Source organism: Sylvia atricapilla, chromosome 3 (genome assembly GCF_009819655.1).
Source record: "Sylvia atricapilla isolate bSylAtr1 chromosome 3, bSylAtr1.pri, whole genome shotgun sequence".
In the NCBI taxonomy this organism is placed as follows: Eukaryota; Metazoa; Chordata; class Aves; order Passeriformes; family Sylviidae; genus Sylvia; species Sylvia atricapilla.
The window spans coordinates 77,498,329-77,521,490 of record NC_089142.1 but is presented as its reverse complement, the minus strand read 5'-3'; the positions used below and the strand labels follow the sequence as shown (position 1 = coordinate 77,521,490).

At 39.4% G+C, this 23,162-nt stretch overlaps 1 protein-coding gene across 4 annotated transcripts in view; it reads left to right on the top strand.

The window, feature by feature from the left end:
• Positions 1-689: 689 nt before the first annotated feature.
• RASGRP3 (RAS guanyl releasing protein 3) overlaps positions 690-23,162 on the top strand; it is a 58,878-nt gene continuing 36,405 nt past the window's right edge. For 2 of the 4 annotated variants that reach the window (XM_066315898.1, XM_066315894.1), the window contains exon 1: positions 13,204-13,316. The gene's annotated coding sequence lies outside the window, so the exon portion shown is untranslated. Of the gene's footprint in view, positions 846-13,201; positions 13,317-23,162 lie in introns of those variants that run through there. The other 2 variants (XM_066315895.1, XM_066315897.1) reach the window with 2 other exon arrangements.

Below are 23,162 nucleotides of genomic sequence, written 5' to 3'. Positions count from 1 at the left end.
CCCTGCATGTAAGCACACTTAGTTTGCTTAAACACTTCTGGTCTGCAGGATAAGTTCCACTGAGGAAGAGACTACTCAGACAGAACGAAGATTCGTAGATTAAAACATCATTCTTAACCGTGGAAGATTTGCACATCCTGTAAGACATATTTTGTCTCCTTAAAGCATGTTAGCCAACTTTGTCCTCTTTTCTAAACCAAAAAATATTCCGTTTTCCAACTCTCCAGTGCCAAAGAAATTCAAATATTTAATCAGAATTAAATCCTTTAAGGAAGTAATAATTACTCAAGAGACTAAGGCCTTCTGCTACTGTATCTCCTCATTTTTGGGGGGAGTACAAAAGGTGACATCCTAGCATGTTTTTGAACAAGTGTTTTCCTCATGCAAAGAAAACTGTGTCTGCAGACCAATCCCTATCAAATTCTTTTACTTGTATTGGCAGGGGAGGGCAAAACCCCCTAAGATCTTTCCTTTGTTTAAATGCATTTCCTGCCTTCCTTACTGCTGTAGACTCTGTTGTGACAGGACTATTTATAGTCCAAAGAAAGGAAAAAGCACCACTGGAGGCAGGAAAACTAAGTTGGGAAAGAATAGAAGGAAGTGTGGCTGCCATTTAGCCAAACAATCTAGAACTAATTGAGCTCAGAGGAGCCCCAGCCTCAGTGAAGCTGCTGGGAGTGAGCAGAGCACAATCCTGCTTCTCTCTCTCCAGGGCCCTGCCAGGGCTGCTGACTGGGAGAGTCATGGGCAGGACACTGCTGGAAGCAAATAACCTCAGCATCTTGATATCCTGACAAGAACTCTCTCAAAAAAGGAGAGTGATGCAAATCAGCTATCAAATTAAGGTAAGTGCCTCCTTCTGGCGTTTCTACTTGCTGCATGCTCCACTTCTTTTCAGGTGTGGCCAGGCTGGTAAACGAAAAAAAGAATGAGCTTTGGAGAAGGAATGGCAACTGACTTTTAGATAAAGGTTTGGCAAGATGTCTGATTTTTAGATTAATCTGAATTCATTTATGGATTCCTCTGAACTTTTCTTAAGCAAAGTTTAAGAAAGCCTTTGCCATAAATCCATAACATAACTTTGCTGTTTTCCTGACTTGTGTCATGTTCATCTTATAGACTGATTAAGTACTAGAGAAATGTTATGGTAAATGTATGCCCCAAAGGAAAATATGATCTCAACTCTGCATTCATTTAAAAATAGAGATTTAGAGAGAGATGGAGGGAGAAGTATATGAAACATATATTTATACAAGATGTGCTAATATGGACTATAGAAACACATCAAAATGTATGCAATGCAAGTTTTGTGATAATTAGGTCTTATGATGTACACTTGAGGGCAGGAACTTAGCCTGAATTAAAATACCTGAAAGTTTCTAGAGTTTTAGAATTTATTATGATAGGTAATTCGTGTGTGTGTGCATACATATACGCAAAAATATACTGCATATAGATATCAAATCAAGATATATTATTCATTGTTGCTCGCACTGCAATACTACATGTTGCCATTCTGAGGTCTAAGTTAAACTGACAGTAGAATATGAGTAGAAATTTCTAATCTGCTTATTTTCAGATACTATACACAATATTTTACTATCATGCTTGTGTGTGTAAAAAGCTCCATTTTAAGATATATCAGTGTACAGACCATATTAGTTCACTGAGTTACCATCAACAAGGCAGACTTTAAAGATGGAAAAATTAAGTTTTTTAAGAATGCATTTGATTTCTTCAACTCTTTAACGTGTCCTTTGCACTTCTAACAAAGGAAATGCTGTTGTGATTTGCAGGCAGTAGAATAATAGACTCGGCTTTTCACCATGCAAATTTTATCTGCTCTGAAAGATCTATGAGAATAACCTTTGTATTAGTCTCATTTGTGTTAACACATTGCCTCTAAGCATATGCTATTTAGATTATTAATTCGTTATTCAGCTGTTGTCTAGGATTAGCAGTTTGTGGTAAAACCTTGCTGGTGAGTAAAAAGGAAGTGTGATGTGTTGTTATTCTACTGTATCCCCATAGGATGCGATTATGTTTAGAGTCTGCTATTGTGCAGATAGCAAGGCAGGATGTCATCCATGTAGGTGAAAAGCCGTGATAGGACAATTGTAAACAGCAGCAGTCAGCTGAAAATCTGATCCAGGGAGGTGCCAAGCAGCAATTCCAATGAAGCAGATGTAAGCCAATGCTCATAGAAAGGATCAGGCCTTTCTTTGTCTGATTTGAAAGTACTCAGTATTTACAGCAATTCTCAGTTCTAGGTGGTTTTAAGCCTGGCCTTGTGAAGACTAAGGTGGCAGTAAAACTAGAAGCTGGTAGAGGTATTTGCAAGAGAAAGCTCTTCAGACTGCAATTTGAGTAACTAGCATGGCATGCCCTCATGCAGGTAACATTCCTTGCTTTCAATTTCAGTAACAGACTGCCCTGCACAGAAACAAAGCAGAAACAGAAAAGGAGTGTTTTAATTTAAAATTTTCTGGTGTTGAGTGAATACAATCATTTCCAATAAGATGTCAGTTGCACAGTGGCTGCAATACAACTAAACAGTACACACTGTGTCATTCATATCTATTCAGGTCAGCAGCACTCAGCACATTATTTTAAAGCTTGTTATCACTTCATTAATGTAGCAAAGCAGAAACTTTTCCATATCTATAAGGAGAAGATAATTTACAAAACAGACAGTTTCATTGTAGTTTACAGGAAAAGGTGATCAAAAATCTACTGATGCACTTCCACATTTGCCTTTGGAAAAAATGCTATAGATGGTACTTAAAAATTCCCTAATTAATATTCTTACTAAACACACATGTATAAAGATTTGTTTCTAAACTGCAAGAGCTCAAATGTTCATGAGATCAAAGTTTGCAAACTGAGGGTTTTTTCCTGAAGATAGAATCATGAGGAAAAAATACTTCACAGAAAGAGTGATTGGGCACTGGAATGGGCTGCCCAGGGAGGTGACTGAGTCACCATCCCTGGAGGTGTTTAAAAAAAGACTTGATGAGGCACTCAGTGCCATGGTTTAGCTGATAAGGTAATGATAGGTGGCAGGTTGGACTCCGTGATCTCAAAGGTCTTTTCCACCCTAGTTTATTCTGTGATTCTGTGATTTCAGAAGGACTTAGAATGAAATTTGCACCCCAGCACCTTATAAAATCTTACCACCTGCTAGGGTCTAAGTACTCTGCAGGAGAGTCTTTCTACATAAACACTTTTCAGTGTTCACAGGGCTGCAATTATTAAAGCTCCAAGCTAAAAATTAAATACAAGAATTTGATATATCAGAAGGAAGTTGAGTTTCACATGCTTCTGACCCTGACATATTTTACCAGGTAGTTAAAGAGGTTTAGGGTTGTCAAATAAATACTTCAGTCAGCTGTCACTATTGTGTGGGCAATGTGGATTTCTGGTTACAGGAAATCTGACTGAATTGAAGAAAAACCACATGACTTAAAAAATAATGCACTTTGGGTGACAAGTCATGCCATGCTTTCCTACAAAGCTAGTTCAGGTTTAGTAAGATTTATTATTCCTCATGCAATTGCTCTGGTGTAAGTATCTTAATTTCTTTCTAAGCCCTTATTCCACTATACCAGACACTCTTACAAGGAAGCTTTGTGCTTCAAGTCACAGTCAGGCCCACTAACATTATAGAAAAAAAAGAGCAGAGAATTACAAGTGTTTGGAGCAGTCAAAGCGAGATTTTTTGAGAACACATGTACAGTCTATAGTAGTCTCACTCAGAAAACAGAGCTGGAGTAGAGGGAACACAAAAAGAAACCCAGTTAAAACACATTAAGAAATCAACATTCAATATTGGACAGCATCAAAGTAGTTCTACAAAGACATGCAGCTCTTCAACATAACAGAAATGTTAGTGTTAAAAAAATAATTTCTTTGATAATATCTGAAACACCCCTCTCATAACTATGTGCTGAATAACATCCTGACTCGTGAAAATGTTAGTGCAGGTGCTTAAATTAAAGCATATGGGTAGTCTCATTGATTTCAAGCAAAATTATTTCAGCAGACTGATAAAATTTAAAGGGTGGCGGAGTCATTAGATCATCTAGTCTGGCTACAAACACAGCATGTTAATTTTGCCATTTCTGTTATCCAAAACCCAAAAGCTTCCCTGCTTACAACAGGAGAGTATGGATGTAGTATGTTCAAGTTAAAAGTTTAAGGGGAAGTTCTCAATGTTCTGCACGCATGAGTAGTGACCCACAACAGTGAGAATTGTTCAGGTTGACACAAATCCTTTAGCTCAAATGGGAATTAAATGTGCAGGCTTTGCACCAACTTATTGCACAAGGGTGAAGGTCAATGTGTGTATGAAAGATGGAGTGTTTCTCCCAGAAGTCTCTGTGCTATCAGAAAAAGCCATTAACTTTACTTTGGTTGCTTTCCTACTCTTCTAGTGGACTAGAAAAGTACTGTTGCATAAGCAAGGATTTTTTAAAAAAGCTTCTTTAAAATCAGTCTTTATGCCAAAGTGCAGCTATATTTTTTCACCATAAGTTCTCTCATTCACCCCAGACCATGTGCAAATTGTGGTACAAAATAAGGAGCCATTGCTCAGGAACAGATGAAACATAAGTATATTAACCAAATGGAAAAATACATCTAGAATGAATTTGTCAAATCTCTTACTTGGTCACACCTAGGCAGTTTAAAAGGACTTATTATCTGAACAACAGATGAGAAAATGTGGGAGACTTGACCTGGGGCCTCCTTTCCAAGGATTAGTAGCAGTGGGTTTCTGCTGCATGAATACACAGCAGTAGCAGTGTGCTGTTGAAGGATACATACAATACGCGGTACTAACAAAAAAAGAAGAGGGGGAACAAGGAAGACTGTCTTGGAGTACAAGTGCATCTTGTCAATAACCATGCAGGTTAACTTCATGTCTTGGCTTACCCCAGGAAAAAAAAAAAAAAAAAAGTTGGCTTTGAAAAGTATTTTTGACTTTATTTCTTCCTTTTTATGCTGAGTGCTGAGTTTCAGGGTTGGTAATCTCCTTGTTACTTAGTATAGAACTTCCTGGGAAGCAGAGGGGTACCCCCTTTTGGCAGCAGGGAAAATGGCAAACACACTACCTAATGTAAAGGTAGATTCAGTCCTCTGCTCTTCTCTAAACTCACTGCAGCAATTTGCTCTCATTTCTGTGCTGGATGTAATCTCTGAAGTGCCCCTTCCCAACCCGCTATCTAGTAATGGTTGCAGACCCAGTTATCACAATTGTCCCCAACAGACTCGGTGGACTCAAACAGCTGCACCATGAAAACACAGCCCTGCTCTAACAGTAGTGCAGCACCACAGAGCCCCAGGAAAATGGAAATGCAAAGTGACCACCACCCTGTTGCCAGCGTTGCAATGAAGTTGTGCCGCTTGGTCAAGATAGCAGAAATGCACTGAACTGCCAGAGAAGGCAGTGAAGAAGGGCATTGTGTGCAGTCTGCTCTGCCAGCATGGTCCAACCACGTACCAAATAATTCGGTTGGTGGGGCTGGACAAAGGAATTTAAAGTCAAGCTAAACAGGTCTGGCATTATCTCACTAATTGATTAATGACTGTTTACATTATAGATCTGTAATTCACTTGAGTTAGAAAGAACAAAAATTAATGTGCTAAAAAATTAGCATCTCTGTTTAGACAACTCCACATTCTTAGAATCCTTTATATTCTAACACACCTTATTTTTCCAGCATGTTGTTCCAGCATACTGTTCCATTGTTATTTTGGATTATTATTGTACCACAATTATCTTGGAAGGCTGGAGACAAAGATAAGTCTTCAAAGATGAGCTCATTACCAAAGGGAAAAGGAAAACCAAACTCAAGCTCAGTTGAACTACAAAATATGCTTCATAACTTCATAAATGGGAACAGGCAAGGGAGAAAAGTGGATTAATGCTGAGTTTTTCCATGTTGCTTGACCTTCTTCCCAATAATGGAGAGTCTCTTTCTCTTTTAAAAGAATGAACTTTCATACTGCTTCATATAATGCTGTGGTTTTATACTGGAACACAGCCTGTGTGGAATTCTGGACCCACCACATCACTCTAATATAATTCTATTCATTCAAATATGTTCTATTAGAGATAACTGTCTTAAGCAATAATTAAAAGCAGTAAAGGCATAAAAGAGGAGAATAATGTCTTCATACCACTAAAAGAAGTGGAACTGGAGCTAACAACAGAGAAGGGCCCAGAGTAAAAAAAGTGTACTAAATCCAGCAGTTATATATAGAGACCTTGGCCCCAAGGGGCTTTGTCATACAAAATATTAAGTGTTGTGACTGTAATAAGCAAATCTCCTCTCAACTAAGGAGCATGGAAGCAATAGCTTCTCTCTTGTCTTTGCACTGAATACTTCATACATAGTAGGAAGGCACAGATGGATGCAAATTCACTCATATCAGAGTAAGCTGGGAGCATGAACCCTGAGACATTTGCAGCAGATTTCAGACAGGCTGCTGGATAACACAGTCTGACTGATAAACATGCTGTGAGTTGGGCTAAGTGGAGATCTTGCCTGACAGTTCTATCAGGGTAGGAATTTGTGATCCATGCCTCATTTTACAGTGCATGAAAATGCTACTCTTCATAAGCAAGCAGTGCATTAATTGTTAGTATCTTGACAGAAACTGTTAAAAAAGGTCTTTTTTTTTCCTTTTTTTAGAGAGAGAAGGAAATAACTTCTTTTTTTGCCTTTTCTGGGTCTGTTACTAGACTCCATTGTTTCCACTCTTGTAATGTCAATGCAAATGGACTATGCCATGCTGCAATGTGGAATGTCGTGCTCTAAGTTACTGCTTAGGTACTCAGTACTAGCCTGTGCTGTGTCACTGAGAAAAGACTTACCAAACCAAGAACTACTGTGACATCGGTGGTGACATGTTTATCAAAATTAATAAAGTGAAAAAAAAATCACTATTCATGTGCAATATAAATTTGGCAGATAACATTCTCTCTGTTGTAAAACTGGAATGAAAATCATTCTCAGAAATTATTTCAACAAGACAAAGTTGACAGTGCTTGAACTTGCAATAGGATAGAGAAGTAAAATGCAGAAAGCTAGGTGCTTTTGGTGAAACAGAAATAAATGCATTTTAAAAATATGTTCACTGAATTGAAAACTTTCTGTGCAACTTTTAATTTCATTTAAAGTCTGAGAGAGGATATCATAAAGAACTTGGAAAATACCCTGATGTCATTCTCTTGGTCGCTTGTACTTGTTTGCACCAAGTGTAAAAAAACCCCATACTTACTGAAGATTTTTAAATGGTAAAGGAACTACTGATTAACTCAAACTTGCCAGATGCAGAAAAGACAAGAAATACTGAGAGCTGCTGTACATTCAGCATTACAGCAATGCCCCATCCTTGTTCAGCACATCACTCACAATGAGGATGGCTGAAGAAACCTAGAGAACAAATCTCTTCCAAATGCACAAGTCTTTTTAGAAATCTTCCATCTAGACAGTATAGGAAAAACCCCTTTATAACAGATGTGCTGTTGTGCTACTGTATCTAAGTCTAGAATTACTGGACCACACTCTTCAGACTCTGTTTCTGAAATGAGCATATCCACCCTGTGGAATATAACTATTCAATGTAGTTGCTAATAGACAATGAAGAGCTTTTGTTGCTTTGGGTTTTTGGGGTTTTTTGTAATCATGGGTCTATTGTCACTGCTACAGAAGATGTCCTTAATACCTGCTATCACTGCTTGGCACAATTTCACCCTATCTCTTAGCAAGGGAGATTCCAGCCCACTTTAGGATTCACAGTGCAGAGCAACTTATATTTCTCAATTCATGTCTGTACTTCAAGGTGAAACAAAACCAAGTAAAGCAAACTGGAAATAAAGAATAGTGTTCTTACAATAATAGTAACAATTTTAGTAATTAAAATTTCTTACATGTGTCTCTGTAAGGAAGAAACTATAAATTTCCAGCTTCTCTGTGAATAATGTGGGCTTTGGAAAGGCAGGAATAAGTGTGATGATGGTTGTCGTATGGATGGGGCTTTTTTGGTCTGAGTAGGTTTGAGGTTTTCATTCATTGCATCAATCATTGTCATCCCCTTTCTAAATCTGAGAACTGAAGATACAGAAAAAAAGACGATCCTGTATTTTTCATGTCAAGTTTGTAACCCCTAAAATCTAGTATCTCCCTTCTTCTTTAAAGAAAATGTCACATAAGTTAAGCTGTAGTTACCATTAATCTGTAGCTGTGAGTGCATGGCATTTCCACAAACCAGTGCACAGATTCCAAGCTGGTTCCAATCAAAAGGAGGAAAGAAAGAAAAGGAGGGAGGTCCCACCACTACTGTACATGAAAGAAAAGGCTGCCTTCCACCTTCATCATCAAGCTTCATCCTTCTACCTCCCATCGCCAACTCCTGGATCCTCTCTCCTTTACTCTTATGGGTCTGCACTTCACAGTTGGATGATGTTCATCCAAACAGATGATCCTCACAGGTCCCTTCAACCTCAAATACTTCTATTCTCCTCTCCTCTTCTCTCCTATCCCTTCCCTTCCAGGCACACTGCTTTTATATTTTCCCCTAAGCAAACCAATTGCTTAGGAGAAAACTAAGAGCCATCCAAAAGTGGTGGGAAGGCAGCCTAGAGGACAAGCCAGAGCCTCTCTGGAACATGGCATGAGAAGCACTGCAGGCACAGACCATTGGCAGAGTGGCTTAATTCCCAGAGAATTCAGGAGTCACAGTAACAACTGAAAATCTTTGCCAATAGAACTATCGGAAATTTTAGCTTAATTCACAGACTCTGAATTTCAGATGGCTACCACAGCATATCAAACTCCCATGTAAATTCTTATTTTCTCATATACTTAAATCACTGAAGGGTGCTGTTTTCCAGTGAAAAGCAACCAGCAGCCTTGACTCTAAGCATTGCTCTGGGCTCACCTTATGACATTTAATTGATGATATAAAGGAAGGGCTGATTTCAAGCTCGTATCCAGGGATGCCCTAATTTGATAACTTATCCTCTCAACTCTTTCTCTCTTAGAGGTAACGTAACTACTATGTGCACCCTTGGGCACAAGAGGGGAGGTACACTGGGCATTTGCAGTACTCCTGTGCCCCCTAGAGCACTACACTGAAGAACCTGGAACTGATTTAGATTGCTAGGGATGTAATATAGCCCATAAATATTTAAAACTGATTTAATGTAATGTAAGGTTGAGAGCCTTACATACAATATTTTCAGCAAAATTTCCTATCTGTTATGCCCCCTCATATGTCCTTTAGCTGGAAGCTTTGTGTAAAAGTTGTTGGACTATTTATAGCAGCCCCTTTAATCACTTAGGTATTTATAAAGCATCCTGTTCAGCGAAGGCTTCCATGGTCTGCTTTCATTCACTTCAGCTGATAGTGGAGGCTCTCTGGGACAGTGGGATGGACCAGCAAAACCAGCAGTTTGTCTGTTGGGTTTGCGTTCCATGTATTCTAAAAGGCTGGAGTCAAATAGTGCAGCCACTTAGGAAACAAACAGAGCAACACAGACCTGCAGTTAGTACAACCTGACATTTATGTCCACTGAGAGTGTTACATCCTGTTCCGTAAATTCCAGGAGAACATGTAAACAGAAAAGAGACATTTTCAGGCAACCAATGAAACAGATGTCCATAACTGCCATATGCAGAAAATATAATTCAAAATTCAGTTCTGCTCATCAAAGCACTGATGTTGAGATAAGCTCTCTATCAGTGATCAATTTCTAAATTAAAACACCTACTGTTAATTAAATGACACATAAGCAAGACATAACCAAGTGCATCTAAACAAATAAAAATAAAAAAAAAAAAAAGAGAAACAACAGTTAAAAAGAAGCCATGAAATAAAGCCTATCCTACAGTAAGGAGAGGCTCTGGGTCAATTTATCCAGCATCAGTAAAAGCAAAAAATTCCTAATCTCAACCCAATTCAAAATGGACAGCTGTTCCATTCATTAGTTCCCTGAGGCTATTCTAAACACTATCCATACTACGTGACATTAAAAATTTTACCTTATATTCACACATCCCTATTACAGTTCAGGACTAACTGTACTTTTTTGTTGTTGCTCCTTTTCAGTATTTCTCATGTCTCATTTCAGCATGACTGAGAAATCTGTGTTCATCTCTTCGTTTTTATTTGAGGCATTAATCATAGAATCCTTTGAGTTGTAAGGAACTCACAAGAATCATCATGTCCTACTCCCAAATGAATGTCCATAGATGAAGAAATGTACCCTTTTCTAGTGTTCATTTGTTTTCTCAGGAGAAAGAGAAGGCAGAATACTGTTGTGTTCCACACAGCAAAGTGGATATTTTTGTGATATTTAAGATGCCATCTGATAGATGTAAGAACACAACACTTAATATTTTTTAGCAGCATTAACTACCTTATCTTCTTTTGTGTGTCAGTATTTCTTTTAAAAAACAGGAAAGAATAGAAAAAAAGGGAAAACCTCCGCAAAATTTTTAAAATCTTTATTTTCAGGAATTACACCCAAATTATTTCTATGTTCTGTTTCACAAAAACTTAAAATTGTCTGTCTACCATGAGGATAGATGAACTTTTTCCCTAATAAACCACAGTTTATGGCAATATTTACAAAGCCATAAAAATTAATTTATTTGTCTATTAATTTCAGAAAGTACAAAGGCTACTTTTTTTTTTTTTTCTTTTTTTTTAGGGACTGTTTCCTGAGTTGTTTGTGAAATATTGCCATTCAGTCATTATCATCAAATTATGTTCCTATGTGGAGCATGACTACCAAATAAAGACAGCTGTTCAGCACAGAGTGATGACATTGTACTCTGCGCTATTTCAAATGGCCCAGGTACTACTAGTATTTAATGAATTATGTTAACAGTTGCTGAAAAATGTGAAAGAGTACAATTGATATTGCATAATCAGAGAAATGGATAAAGTAATGAAAATTATATTTGTGGGCAAATAGATTATTTTGGAAGACATTCTTTGGTATGGACAGGGAGTAATTTTGTACAAAGTTGTAAAGAAATTTAGGAGTAATTTTAAAGCTGCATGTAAAATTCTGTTACCCTCGATGCTTTTTATGGGAAATGAAATGGGTTTATCAAGGATAAGTCATTTGGCCAATGGGCAGTGCCTTAAAGCACAGTGAGTCCCATCTCCTTTCTCTGAGCCAGGCCAGGTGTTTACACCAGTTCTGTGATCCATGGCCACATGATCTTCCAAGTCAGTTCTGCCAGGACAGCTCTCCCTCCCTTTTTGAAATTGCCATTCCTCCAGTTGCTAAATTTAAATGAACTCATTCCTCATGGGTTTATTTCGCTTTTCTAAATTCATAGTTTTTACAACCTTTTTAAAAGCCTCCTCAGCAGCTGTGCAGGCTCCTGGGTCACAGAGCCATATGCCCTGGGACAGTCTCTTGGAGTCTCCCAGGCTGGCATGAGGTTGAGGTGTTTCCCAGCCTGACTGTGCATCGGGACACACCTGCAGCAAACATTCCCTGTTTCCCAGGCCTTCCTCCTCCCTCTGCACTAACCCCCTCACTCAGGCCAAGAGGAGGCCATGCCTCATGCAGTTCCAGCCCTTTGAGCAGGAGCCTCAATCCCACAGCTCCTTGGCTCCGCAGGCTGGGACCAGAGCCTCCCCACAGCTAGAGACACCCTTGCCTGGCCGGGTTGAGAGAGGTCCATCCAAATGGGAGTTTGTCCTCTGAAAACTTGTTTCCCCAGAGTCCTGAGAAACAAGAGAAGCTCACAAAGGCAGGAGAAGCTCACAAAGGCAGGCATGGGTAATAAACACAAGAGCTTCTTCCCTGCTCCAGGCTATGCTGGCAGCACTGGTGGCTGCGTGGTTTTGTAACCATGTGCTGGTTTATGTAATATGAAGAGCTGGGTAAGGTCAAAGGAAGCGACCCGAGTTACCCTTTGTCACTGCAGACTTCATCTTCAGGGATTCGCTGGCTTTCATTGGATTCTTACAAATGTGTCAGCTAGATGCACTATTCTATTTTAACAATTTTAAAAACAGGCAGCTGGCTCTGAGAAATTCCTTTAATTTGTCCAAATCTTGGTTGCAGCACTATCTACTGGTGCAGTTTGTTTTTCAGAAAAATGCCCTATGGTGCCCTTCGTAATCCAATGAGACCATGGTGTCTTGCAGGGTCTGGATTGCTTACCAAACATCAAAATACCATTACCATGTCCTGTAGTGATGTATGGCAATTGCCTGTGACCTTTCAGTCTTGCCAGTTTGTGGTACTGCCACGGTTTCAGCACAGCACATCCTGTATGTGGGACGGGAATTTCAGAAATTGATATTTCGCACTTCACCCTCGAAATACCATTGACTGTACACTTTTGTCCTTAAATACCTAAATATCTTTAAACATGTGACCAAGCTAAAGGGAGTTAAGTGTAAAGTCTCAGTTGAATTTCAGTAATGTGCGACTACACATCACCCTGGAAAATTCCATTAGAACCTATTCCTTTCTTGACTTCAGCATTTCTCCTTCATTTGTCCTACATCTAGGAACATGAGGATAAGGATGCTTTTTTTTTGCTCTCTCTCTTTAGACTGATAGTCCACACCTCAAAGGGTCTGTCTCAGTCTGACTATACAACGTCTGGCAAAATGCAGCCATATAATACATGCTGTAAAAATGCCAGATGCAAAAATTATAGTGATCTCCAGTATTAATATAATCATCACTCTACTGTCCAAACACAAAAGATAGTAATGTTAACCTTAAGAACAACTAATCCCCAAAAGTGGGATTGTTCATGTATTTTGTATGATAACTGAAGTGGTCTGGTGTTAAAAACGTTAGGAACTCAACAGCATTTTAAATTTTCCTGTTCCTGTTTAAATTCTTGTATTAAAACACAGCAAAGTCTGAAGTCAGAAAAAAAACCTGAAGCAATCAACGGGGATGTGTTTAACTTTCCACTTGTGCTGCCCCTACTGTTGATTAAGGCTTATATACCGTTTGGTGTTAGTCGTTAAAAAAAACTACCAACAAAAAACCAGAAGTTATGGAGCACATAGCCGTGTTCCAGTCAAATGCTTCAGCAAAGGCTAAAGGCTATTATGAAAAGGATTTTCTAATAGGGGGAATAATGATCTTCAGATTCTAACCTCCTGGCACGGCAGTGAGATTTATCAGGAGGGGCATGTGACTAGTTAAGACACACAGCCCCAGCTTGAAGGAAACAGCTGCTCATTTCATGCTTTAGCACTTGGCAGCTGGACAAGGAAGGGTGATGTTTGTGTTGAGTACCTCTGCAGAACCAAGTACAGTAAGTGATTTTCCTTGTTTTTGATTTTTTTTCCTAAACTGTCACTCTTTTCCCATTTTCATCCTAGACCTTTCATTAAAATACTTGAAAGTATTTTTATGAATTTTTGAAAGAATTTTTGAGACTTCACTGATAAGCAGTCATTCATGCTCAGATTTTCTGTATTTTTCTGACCTGTGATTAACAGCGTTGTTTTTGGTCTTGCAGGAACAAGGCAGGTACAGTGTTTGTCCTCGTGCTAGCCAGGAAGGGAATATGATGCTTATTTACTCACATGCTAGAGTAAGGAGGCTGATTATGATGATTGTATTTTCCTTTCTCTGTAGAGCTAGTAAATCGGTAGTGATGCAACTTGAGTATAGAGAAATTTCAGTGTTTGGCTTAAAAGTAGTAGTGTGAGGAGTTGACAGAGGTACTCCCTCAAAACAGTGTGATCAATCTGAACAAAATTGCTTGTGACTGGTTGCTTCTTGGGGTGAATGGAGAGATTTTTTTTTGAAAGGAAAAGGCAGAAGTAGAGAAATGCAGGAAGACTGAAGATGTACTGATTAAGATATTATTGAGCCATTCTGAATAATAATGCATAATTAGATTCTGAAGATTGAAAAATCCTCCCTAAAAAACAGGAAAGGAGTCTCCTAAATATCTCCAAGTTCTTAATTCAATTTATTTTTGGGTGCTGGCATGTTTTGTGGTTTTGCTCCATGAATGATTGATGTCCCTGTCTGATAATTTTTGACTTTTATGGTCTGAAGTTCTCTTTTAAAACTGGAGTGTAGGATATATAAAAAGGAACTTTTGATCAATTATTTACATAGACATGAATCAGGTTTCTTTGGAGGAAGGCTTAAGAGGAGCGGGGACAGATGAATGAATGATGGATCTTGATATGTGATAAGACTGAGGGGCTCTGGGGAAGGTTAAAGGGGGGCAGGCAGAGCAGTGGGGTCCTGTTGAGAAAGGTCTAAGAGTAAACACTGACAGGTTGCATGCAGTCTCTTCTTTAAAGGTGGGGAGAATAAGCTTTTCAAAGATTTCTCACATAAGAAAATGAAACATTGTTTCTCTTTGAAGACTTTTACTTTTCTTTTAAACCATAGTTTGTGATTTTGATAGTTAATCGGTAATTTTATAGGAAAACGTCTATCGATTTCAATTGTTCACAAAACCAGAAGTCTGTGTGGCTTCCTGCCTGTTTGTGCCTCCCAGGGTAGGCTGCCTTTGAACCAAGAACTGAAGTACTCTCAGCCCACTGCAGCCCTCCCACAGGGGTACCTTGGAGCACCATTAGCAGAGCACGCCTGCAGGTCCTGGGGTACCTGGCATTGTGTCAGACGCCCCTGGTGCCCTGGGGACCCTGGTTGCAACAGGGCCCCTCTATCCTGTCCCCATCTCCATTCTGTGTGGGGCAGGGAGAATAACTTGTTGCCTGTCATTTTTTATTCTGATCCCAGAATAAGTTTCTTTTTCTTCAGAACTGTAGGTATTCTGCTTTTTGAGTACGATTATGCCATGGTGTGCTTGTTTCCAGACACTGTGTTTTGTATTTGTAAGGAGTGATCTCTGTTAGACAAACTGTCTTAGTCTGTTGAAGGACCTTGTTGTAAACCTAAGTTAAACCCCACATCCACCAGAAAATAGATATGAGCTCAATCCGTATCTGCTGTAACTTCTTCATGCCTGCTTCTCCACATCCACAGTGCCAGTGTGGGTGCAGAAGGTTGATGTAAAGCCATATGGCTGTGCTGGACTGTGAGCCAGCTGCATGTGCCTCTTGTGCAGCTGATTAATTCTCTGGCAGCACTGGGAATTAAGTGTAATATAAAAGAGACAAAATGATGATTACAAAGTAAACATTAGATAACTGCACGACTGAGCTTGCCTTCAGGTACTAATGTCTGAAAACACCTTGTTACAGTGGTAACCGAATTGTCTCAAAGAAACTGAATTGCCTCAAATTGAGAGCTCAGTTTTGTGCCTCTTTACTGTTGATTATAAAGGTAATTTACAATCAAGGAGAATAAATCATCACTTGGATCTGCAAAGTTTAAGATAAAAAACCCTGCTTCCAAGCAGGGTCATTGCTGTATCTGATTCTGAATTAAATTCAAGACTCATGACTAGACTTTTAAATTCTCTGTCCACGAAATGAAGAAAACTTGATCAACATCACAGGATTCTCAAGAGTGTAATTGTTTCAATCCTTATCACTAACTCATTTTGGTAAGAATATTTACTGTTAAATACAGCTAGTTTACTTTGAGAAGTAGGTGCAGTCTTCAGGCTCTCCTCACTTTTTGTCTTTTCTCATGAATTCTAATTGCAATATCTGTCACTGCAACACCAGTCATGGAACACCACTGGGGCACACACTGATTTTGCACTCAAGCAAAAAGCCCAGCCTCTGTACCATCACCTTTTAATATTATTTTATAATATCCTGATCTCATTTTAAAAATGCTCAGCTTCTCGGATATACATCCCCATTATATTCCTGTAAGTCAAGGCAGGTCTGCATAAGCATGAAGCACATTAATTAAATCTCAGGATTCTTTGTTTGGGGAAGTACTCTGCCCCTGCATTTCCCCTTGATGGATCTCTAGAAAGTCAATACATAACTGAAAGTTCATCCTGGAATTTTTTTTTACTACATTGTACAGGAGATTGGGTAACAGTGGGGACATTGCTGTCCCTGTGCAGAAGCTCAGTGCAGACCCTTGTAACTGAGAGTATTATAAGGTTCCCCTTAAATCTTTTCTCTTTACTCTGAGGAAATGATCAGGGCAGCCTGGCAGTTCTCTGGATAGCTGTATTTCTGTTCCATATCTAAACATCTAGCTGAGGAGCAACTACAGTTGTGCTAGCCCCTCTCTCTAGTTGAAAATGCCATTGTACCAAGGAGCCACTCCCAGGATATTCCTGAATAAAGAGAGGAAACTACTTTTAAAAATACTCTACAGGCACTTGTGTCCTTTTCTTTTTTTCCTAAGCTACCCAGGTCTAGCTACAATACATTTGTACAGGTACTCTGAACAACTTGCACTGAGCATTTTCTTTTAACATATTTATGGTATATTCACTTTTCACTGCTGAATCTGATACATTTGTTTTCATGCTGGCCCTTTCTTACAAGTTAGAAATAACAAGGTTTTATACCTTGGAGTTTGAATCCAAAACCTGAAACAAATTCTCAGGTCTTCTGGTTTTTGCTCTTCATTGCTTTTCTCTGTGTTTTTTCTATTCAATGTGAATAGCCAGCAAAGCACTTTTTCATTGGTAAGTTTTCTTATTGGTATAACGTATCTAAAAACCACCTGACCACCAGAATAGAGGTGTTGTGATGGGGGGGAGCTTTTCTCTTGTAATGAATGTAAAAGATTATCAGGTACAAGCACCAGCAACATCAACAAATAAGATTTGGTGAGTCCAGTTCAGCTACAAAGACTAATCCTGCAAATACATAGGTACTTGCCGAGCTGAATTCATGAGAGATCCCATCAGAAAGTTCAGCTAACCTCTAAATGTTTCTGAGGTCAGGAACAACATGTGGGTGTGTGGAAATACTCACAGGGCTGATGTTTACAGCTCAGCAGAAAATACAATTACCCCTGAGAACTATTCTGGTTGTTTTGGTGGCCATCTGCTGTCTCACTTCTCTGAATAACTGCTCCCCTTGACCACATTCAAATAAGTGAAATGGTTTGACTCTCTCTACAGAGTAGTCTCCCACCTGTGATTTATGCATATGCTACTCACTAATGATCTGGAGTTTCTTGGGCAAGGGGAGTGGGCTTCAGCATCTTGAGAACCTGCCAGGCATAATAATATGAGTGAAATTAGTGAGACCTGAGCTATTCTTGTTCAGATACCTCAATATTTAGCTCCTGCAAAGAGAAAATAGCTGTATCATCTTGAATTGACGCAAATTTAATATTAGCGATTCAGCAGTATGTCTGCTTTGGACTACCACAAAAGTCATACCAAGCTTAAAATACAGCTGCTGATATACACATATTGATATTACATGTTATATATATCGATACATTTCCATATAAAACTCCTTCCACTCCTGTTAAAGCTGCCTCTCTTTTCAACCCCTTCTACAGAAACCTGTTCCACTCAGAGCAGTGATGATCTGGTGCAAGGGGCTCTGGGGTGCAGGTGTGTGCAGGAACAGGATCTCTGAGATGAACAAGGATTTTCCATTGTTTCTGAAGTAAATTTTACCCTTGATGCCTGAAACAGGTTGAAGATTTTCAACATAGAAATCAGTCTTAGAGACTGGAATTTAAGTCATCCATGATATGGTCAAATAGACTGAATATGGCTTGTATGGGGGGTATTTGCATAATTGCTAAACATGTTGATAAGGCTGCCTTTGACACATGACCAAAGGTTCATATATATTTTGTCATCATGCTGTGTTCTTGTTCATGTTCTTTAGAAAAATGAACATTTCTCCAGCTTAAGCTCTGTTGTCAACAAATTGAATTTCCTTAATCTGAAGTAGCATTATTACAGATCGGCATGTATTCATAACCCATAATTCACTTAGGTCCACCCAATCCATAATCTTTGTGCTGGTTTGTGTGGCACACACTGGTAAATTGTTTATTTCACAGCAACGCATTGTTCAAGCCCTGAGCTTGTTTGGAAATTTCTGGTGTTGCTAGTGGGAAGTAAAAAAAACCCCATCTTATGCAAATACAGAATTGATTACCAGTGGGGAAAATTCCATCAGAAAAAGTCTGCTGATAGGGCATGAGTCAACTCACTATCTGGATATATAGTGATTTTCGTCCTCCAAATCAGAATAGCCATGACATTCCAGTCTTATCACGCTCTTCATGAAATAGCTTCCTTAAAAGACTAGTAATAATCTCCTCTGCTAAACATGTCTTGCCTGCTTTAGCTTGCTTACTCATGTTCTGCTTTGCTGAATTCATGAACACATGCTTCCTGGAGCAGCTGCCACCCTTCCTAAAACTCTTGGTTTCCAGGCCCTGCCCTAATGACAGTCTGTATATTTTTATCTTGAGTAGGAATTGGGACAGGAACTAGAATTCACCTTTTCTCCTCTTCTTGAGTGAGTGCTCTTCCCCTTAAAAATTATACGGTCATGCTCTTGCTTGCTTGCTCCCTGCAGACCAAAGAGATTTCATTTTTTTTATGTAATATGGAATTACACTGAGTTTTGAGGATGGTAAATCTCCTCTGTAGTCTCAGCCAAGATAGCACTAGATCTGCAATCCTTCCATTAATGGAAGAGTTGATCCTGTACCTCTCACAGCTTTAAGGACTGTTCAGAGCTCTTGGAAAAAGATTTTGGGCATCATGGCTGCACCTATGTAGTGTGGGATTGGCATATTAGGTGTGACTAAAGGATGCTTAACACAGTCAAGGCAGAAGACTTTGTGTGTACAGATCCCAAAAGGATTTAGGAGTCACCTAAGTAGGGAGGTTCTTGATGTTACTGGCTCAGACTTTAATATCAAAAGTGCAGAAAGAGGTTACAAGCCCTAGACAGCCACTTTCTGGGGTGAGGAGGTGAGAAGTGAGAGACCAGGCTGAGAAACATATCCCTGGAGTCAGGCCACAGAAGTAAAAGGGAGCCAGGATTTGGGCTCTTAATCCTTCTTTTGGATCTAGTTCTCAGCTCATATTGCAGAACTAAAATAAGAGATGTGGTTTTCAGATTAATGTATCTTAAGCTTGCTTTGTGTCTGAGTTTCAAAACCATCTCCTTTTTGAATACTTGAACTGATTTAATGATATTGAATTAGAAACTGGTGTAAAATTTGCCTTGAGCATGGCTATCTCGTATACTAGTGCTTACAGGAATATAGTTTTCTCCTGTAAGTAAGCTTGAAAAGGACAAAGCTGTTTTGAAAACCTAAGTGCAACAGCAGCCAGTCTTTCAATGCTAAATACTGGGGGAAGAAAAACAAGTCCTTAAGCCTCTAAATCAGCTTTTAAATCAAGATCTTCCCAACTACTTCACCCTTTAATTTCTTCCGCTTACTTGACCACATTTTCCACTTGATATTAGCTTTACTACATAGCCACAGGATTAAAAAAAAATAAAAATTGGAGTTTAGCAGACCTGTAAGGAAATTCTGATAAGGTCCTTATATTACATGCTAAGGAGTAAAGGGTTATGGGTGTCCTCTATAAATTCAAAACAAACAGGTTTGGATTAATTCAACAAGAGTCTTTCAAGTTGCTTGGGATGGTCTGAACTGCAAAGCTGTTATATTGCCAATTGACTGGCAGGGTTTTATCTACCATGCCAAAAGTGTACTGGGTGCAGTATGTGATTCTCAGCTGTTACAGCTGCAGCAACTGTTCTTGTTGCTTTTCAAATAATGGTGAATCTTTAGCATGCGTGAGCTTTAAAGAATTACGATGTGGTATCTTAAGATATGAGCTTTGCAAATTTAACCAATGGGTTTTGATAGAGTTTGTTTTTCTGAAGTCCTGTGGTAGTAGTGTGTTCTGTGGCTATGGAAGTGGGATACTTGTGTAGCTGCAATCCTGTGTTAAACACTCTTTCATGCAATAAATATGTAACTGCCAAAATAATATTAGCAAAATAAATATGAAAGTTGCTTCTTTGAAGTATTACTTATTAGAGCAGGAGCTGTAAGATGCTTTTCCCCTTTTTTCTTTGAGATTTTGTTTTTACACTGCTCCTTCCCCTTTTTCAAGTTGTCTTGCTGTTCTGTATATTTTTATATACAGCACATTCTTGCATTACTCTCTTTTTAAAGAAGCCATTTAACTTGTTGGCTGCAAGCTGTCTTATTGTTAGGAAGGTATGTGGTTATTAATAACACTCACTCTGGTCCAAGAGCTTGGATATAGGAATATAGGAACTGTGGTGACTCTGTTCTCACATCCTGTACTCTGTAGATTTCTTGTATCATAAAGAGTTTTAGAGGTTTGCTCTTTCTTCATGTTTGTACTAACCAGGGCATGTTTCTTAGTAGATTGCTTTGTGAGGAAACAAAGTTTAGTCAGCCCACTGATGGTTGCTTTGTTACCTCTGAAAAAAAGAGTACAAAATCTAGTCAGACACACTAAAACCAGCCAATAACCTCTTTGCTGCTCTTCTCCATTGGAGGCTTAGTATTTAAAAAAGACTCTGAACTGGCCCAAGAAGCACTATATGCCTGTGTTTAAAATGCTCTCTTTGCATCATTAAGAAATCTGAAGCTGCCATTGCTCCACTCATCTTCCCAAGGGAAACTCAGAAGTAATAACTAGAGGTGAGAAACTGCTTACAGATTTTGATGTCCAGCATCTGCTGACAGAGTTCCAAAAAGAAAGATACTGGATCCCTCCTGACCTCCAGGCTGTTTTTTTTTACCAGCTTCTTGCAGACCTGCTTGCCTGTGAGTCGTGAGGCACTGGTGACTTCTGCAGCTGTAAAACCCTAGCGGCACCCAACCCCGCCATCTCTGCTCGGTGTGAGCGTGCAGGAGGCTGCAATTTGCATGAGCTCAAGGGTCACGCAGCAGGTCTGTCTGTGCCCGTGTCTGTCACTGTTTCCCAGCGTGCTGTGTCAATTTGCATTCTCTCCCTGAAGAGCAGCAGCTCTCAAATGAATGGCAGCTGCCACCAGGGATTGAGAAGGGTGGCTGGCCATCAGCAACTGGTGCAGCCACCCTCCTCGTGTGGGACCTATTAACAGGTCTGTGGGGAAATAGCAGTTACATGTGAACCATTTTCTATGTTCATCAAAGGGAAAACAAAAGGATTATCTAATTACAAATGCACCGTAACAGCCAAACGAGGGAAAGCAGACAAAGCTCTGTCCTGCCCTCTGTCCTTTTAACTCTGTCTTGCTCCCTCTCAGACATCCAGTTTCCCATTACTTAAGTCTCTAAAAGCCTCTTCCTGCCTTTATTGTTTTGCCAGTTGCTGCCTTCAGTTTACTGCACTGATAAGTACTTCCCAGGCTGTAAATATACGCTCGAGACGTTTCTGAAGCCAATCTAGGTTTTGATTGTAGTCACAGGAGGAAAGGTCAGCAGCAAAACTGCTCTCACTACACAGGGAGGCCACTCCTCACACTAGGGTAGGTAGACATTGTGAATTCACGGGGAGAGATGCGACGGAATGTGGAAAGAAGGACTGAAGAAGGAAAAACGGGCATGCATTTAACTTCTCCTTCTCACAAGGTGATACCCTTGCTTTTAGTAGATGTACAGTAACTGAAGAACTGTTGTTCTTCAGTTTGGGAAAGGCCAGAAACCAGAAAGAGTGAGAAATCAAATATGATCATCATTGCTGAAAATGATAGCAGGTAAGCAGGAGGTGTTGAATTCTCCCTAGTGGTGTCTGTGACTGCAGATAATGCTTTTGTCTTACCTTGGCACAGCATAGCTGCAGAGATGGCCTCCGGAAAAGGGGAAGTGTTTTAAAATTTTACTTTTGGGACATTAAGCTTTAATCTGTACAGTTTGGGTGACCAGCACAAGCCTGTAGATCTCGGTGGCCTTGAGAAGCTCCATGTGTCTGCAATTCCTGTGGCATCATTATAAAGGGTGGCACAGATGTTTGCAGTGTGCCTGTTTCCCAGTGCTGTTCCTTCAGTAGTTGGCCTACAGTAGTAAATGACTGGAAATTATGGAATGATATGGAACGAAAAAGGGAAAAAATTATTTAGTAGCCATGGGTTTATTAGGCAAGAACTTGATATCCAACTGACTGAATTTTAATACAAGTTACATGCTCTTATGACTCCTCTGTGGCTTAAAATGGTTTGAAAAGTTGTGTGAAACTAAAGGCAGTGCTGACTTCTAAAACTGTCATAACTCTTGGAATATTTAACAGCTTGAAAGAAGCCAGTACCCAGGGACTACGCTGCTACTGAAAATTTTGGCTTAGTTAAAATATAAGACATAACAAGCACTGTGGTGGATTTTCAAGCTGAACATACAAGAAAGTCTAGGCAGACAGGGCCTAGGAATTCTTAGTAATCTAATTAATAAATAAGTGTGAATTTTCTGGCTTGTCTTGAAGAGAACATAGCTGGTTTAGGTAAACAATAATAAAATATTAAAATATTTTGTGGCAGATATATGGTAATAAATATTCTGGGGGGTTGTCTTCCAGAACTGAAGGGTTGATTACTTCCCCAGATTTATTTTTTTAAGTAGCTAAAAGAATTGTTTTTTGCTTGGGCTAGACCAGTCTCATTATAGGCATGTAACAGCGTAACCAGTTGTGAATATGCACTCCTAAGATGTATTTTAACCTTGACTTGACTAGGCTAACAAAACAGACTTACTCTTGAAAAATGCTCTGTGCAAGTCTGTGAATAGCAAAGATAATTGCCAAGAGTTTCTTGGAAGGTTTACAGACAGTAGTATAACTTGAAGGAGGTATTGATGGTGTCTTGCTTGGCTTCTGAAAAAAGATCGAATTAGAGTGTGAGAGTGTGTGTGAAACTCTTACTGCTGCTGCTGTCCTCTCCCTCAGTGCTGGAGATCTCAAATGTGTCTGAAGCACAAAGATTCTTCGAAGAGCTGCATCCCCTGGTGTCACACATGTTAATCAAATGTCTGATACTGGTAATTTGCCTTTACTGGGAGTAAAGCAAAATCATTTTCACGACAAATGTACTGAGAAGTATGGCTGGGAGATTTCCTTCCTTTGAAAACAAACAAAAGCCTTCCTTAGCTCCCCCTTTTAACCTGATGCATTCTGGGCAACTCTACTACCCTGACCCATGGGAAGTGGAAGATGTCATCAGCACAGTATGTGTAACAAACCAAGGATGTCTGCCCAGATTTTACTGCCATTTATTAGCTGGAGTTAAAATTGCAGAGGCCAATACCA